Source organism: Schistosoma mansoni, assembly GCF_000237925.1.
Source record: "Schistosoma mansoni, WGS project CABG00000000 data, supercontig 0204, strain Puerto Rico, whole genome shotgun sequence".
In the NCBI taxonomy this organism is placed as follows: domain Eukaryota; kingdom Metazoa; phylum Platyhelminthes; class Trematoda; order Strigeidida; family Schistosomatidae; genus Schistosoma; species Schistosoma mansoni.
Window position 1 is genome coordinate 141927 of NW_017386077.1, and position 4350 is coordinate 146276.

The following is a 4350-nucleotide window of genomic DNA, read 5'->3' on the forward strand; positions in this document are numbered from 1 at the left end:
TATATATATATATATATATATATATATAAACGAACAATAGTCATTAATGAAAGAATAAAGAGAAATAATAGTCGCAGTAAGTCGCATACTGAAACATAACAAAAAACGTTAGATAGCATTTATTGAAGAATGTAGCTGAGGAACGGGTTCGTGAAAAATAGTGTAACAAGAATCTATAACGTGAATAGAATGTCAGTAAAAATGCCTAAGTTTCTTGTTTCATCATTTGAACAATGATGATAACCATGAGGATCAAGCAAAGTGAAACAAAGGAGTGAAAACATTAAGAGGTACAGATTCTTAAATACAAGTGAAAATAGTGGTATCAGACTAAAATCATTGTAAAAACAAGATGTGATGTATATTCGTTATCCATAAGATGTTTTTGAGATTTTTAAATTTGAAGTTTCACATTGTAGACTGTCTTTTGTAGGGTAATTGTTTCATTTTAAAATGGGACTACTTAGTCATTACATCCGTAACCACACCAAGGATTCAAACAATCAATCAGTATTTAACCTTCAGACCACTGATTTGGAGTTCCAACGGTATGCATTTCTGACTTTAGTCTATTTGTGATACCATGCGATCACAATCCTTTAATGATGGTGACATATAAATTTAATGTTTTCCGATGTTTAAAACAAATGTTTTAAGAAATTAGAGTCCTGATCTCCTCCTCTTATCTTTGGAAAAACATACAGGAACATATTTTTGGATGGAAGCGCCAATTACGAACAATATACTTCGATCCATAGAAGTACATGAACCTATAGACAATCATAATTAAAAGTTTGTCTTTCAAGCATTTGGAGTTCAGTGTTAGTCGAACTTTAGCCGAAGGAAATATTTTCTGAATCTCTCTAAACAAATTAAGGAAAAATTCGTTGAAAAGTAATATCTTCTCTGAATTTGTTGTGATTAATATTTCAGGGGGTGTTTTTTTTCATTTTGTATATATACAACATTTTTAAGTAAATAAAATTTATGAAGTTCTAGACAGTCTATTAATTCAGTTTCATAATGACAATGAGACTGAATTCATACAAATAAACAAATTTTGCTTACCTATACACGATAATGATATTTTATGGCAAATTTATTATTTTATATAAATCAAGATATTATTATTCATAATTCTCTTCTATCCTTTTTCGTTTTATATCCTGTTTCTTTTAAGTCTTTATTCTACTTTATCGTGCTTATTTTTGTTCAAGTCTAATTCATCTGTCTCCGTGATATATAAATCCTCCTTTATTTTCCGTCCTTTATATAATACTAACAGGATTAAGTGTATGCTTATGCATCAGTGTGTGTGTGTGTGTGTATGAAGAGGATGTGCATAGACATGTGTATTTATGCTTTGAAGGATATCTACTTTTCATTTGTGAAATTATTAAAAACGATACATTAAACATGTAACTGATCCCATGTACACCTAGAAACACAAGTGAGTTCACACACACATTTATATACATATGTACACGGGCGAACACCCAAGAAAAAGAAATAAGAATCTAATGTGAACAACAGATAAAAAGATAATCATGTCATTTAATAATTATGGTAATTCTTATTATCATTCATTCATTGATTATTAGACAAATGAGTGAATAGGATATACTTATTCTTATCATGATGATAAGAATATTAAAATAAAAGAGGTTATCCAAGTATATATACTACATAGAATCTTTTTTAATATTCAATATAACACGTTTATTATCCGCTTGAGAATCTTATTTCCTATTCAATAAATCAACGTCTAAATTATACTTGTAGGTTTATGTGTCTATTCATATTATTAAAGTTTGTGTGAATGTATGAGCATTGATACACCTTCATTCGTTATTGAGAGAGAGAATAGTTCATCTTATCACTCATTTTTTTTAATTATCAATGGGAGACTATTTAAAAGAGAACGATTAGTAGTATCTTGAAAGAAAAGATAAAATAAGAAATAAGCTAGAAATCTTATTCAAAAGCGATGATTAGATTAATGATACACACTATTAAACATTTACTTACTCATATATATATACATATACAAGTGTTAACAGAATTTGGTAAGCTGGTAAGAAGATTAAAACAAATACATTCCCATCAGCATTATTATAAAAAAAATGATATAGTAGCAATTAAATTATTATTTCTTCTGTACAAATACTTTTCTTTTTCATATATGATTTTATGTGTTTTATCGTTCTTACTTTTGAATGGTAATTAATCTTTTGATGAACTTTTTTTTGCTTTATACTTATCATCATCTGAATAAAAAAACAAGCTTTACTCCCCCCTTGTTTCTTTGTATTGATGAAGAATTGTACAGCTTATCTATCATAGTCTTATTATTATTATTATTGTTTAATACTTCGCCAATCCCCTTCCTCAATTAATTCATATCTATCAGAATACTTAACAAAGTAGAGCGTATTACAATCTAGTAAGCGAAAGTAAGTACAAAAAATTACTTGAAAAGATATGGTAATCAGAAATAAATTGATTATATTTACCCGATCAAGGAGCTTTATACAGTTGTTTCGTTATAGCTTGGTACTTGTTTGAAGGATGTACCTAACCAGATGAAAGACCCCAATGCTCCCCAGTCACTGATGCCACTTAACAATTAAAATAACCTCTAAAGAACAGTTTTGGCTTACTTATCTTTTTTTTAAAATTCGCGTAATTTTAGTGAGAAGCGAAGTTAAGCAATTTTATTTAGACTAATTAAAATAAATTGACAGACCATTTAGCTGAAATTCACTTTTACAGTATATATACTTTTCATAAATTTCTTTACTTGAGAGTTTTCATCTGTTTATTCAAGTACTTGTTAATATGTATTACATTTTATTTTCAGTAAGATATCATCGTGAAACTCTTATTTATTCTATTTACTAAACTGTTACGTCCTCTACTTAGTTACGGCAGAATACAGTACAAAATTATAAGCACTCGAACGTGTATAATCCCACAGTCCCATATCAAAAGACGGAAGAAGAGATGAAAGTGGTTATTGGGTAAGAATCACAAATGAACAGAAAAACAGGGTTATAGTTTTTTAGTATTGGCTACAACATCATCATAATCCACTCAATCCCTAAAGAGGAAAGTTATGCAATTGTCCACTTATAGCATGTCAAGTTGATAATCTAGAATATTCAGTCAGGTTCTGGTTGGACGGAATTTCTTCGGCTCCTTTAGAGCCTGTGAAGGCTTCATCGTGCCTTTCGGAGCCGTCTCAACATGAATATAAGAGTAAATTAAGTTAGAAAGTAAAATATGCTAAGTGATTCCGTGATTTACAATACCAAATAAGGTTGCATGAGAAATCGTTCGCTTCCTAAATCTAGATTCCAGATAATTACATGAAGATTTGAGAGAAGCAAGTGAGTAAACCTTAACTATCTTTTTTCGACAACAACAGCTAACTCTTTACATCTCAGCAAAACTAAACGTCTTCACAGATCTGGCCAGGAAGAACAGTATTTAGCGGGCAATACGAGCAGTTTATAGAAGCTTACATGGAGCTGTAGATAGAACAAGTAGAATTATTACAATACATGTACCAAGATAAAATATAAATTATTACAAGATATGTGTGTTCTTGAACATTTCCAGTTTTTTTGAAAGGCATATTTTGATGTTTTAATGTGGAAATCCTGCAGTATAAAGCAAGCGATCATACTCCTACTTTGTAATTATTTTTCAAATGTGAATACTGCACACATGTCAGAGCCATTTATGTTTGTTTTGCATTACCGCCAGGGCGTACATAAAACATGTTCTTGATTCTCGTTAATTTTTATTGAAGTTGTTAGCAAAGTCCATTGGTTTAAGAAGTTTAAGATGATGATACACTATTATTCGAGTCGATAATTCCTCATTATCAAAGTACGAATTTATCTACAAGTCGGTTAGAAGATCAGAACACTTTGATGTGTCCGGTTTTGAAATAAGAAAAATGTACTATTTTAACATGTTATCTATCGAAAAGATAAAAAATAATTACTTTTCTTAGTTTTAACTTGAAGCTGGTAAATAGACCGTTCATTGTCAGTACCATAATCAGCACTTTGACCGTATTCTTGTTGCTGTGAATATTTCGAAGTCTGAAAATACTTACCAAGATGTCCTTGTGATCATTGCAATCTATCAAAAATTTGTAGCTGTGAATACGTTTTCTATACAGATTTCTTTGTAGACGTTCAACAGTGATGCTGGCATTTATTCTGAAGGTGCTTGGTCAAATAATGTGGTATATTTCAACACATATTATTTAAGATGCTTCTCTTCTAGGTAGTCAGACTATTAATCTCATAGCTATACATTTTTGTCTGAGTTCAAAAA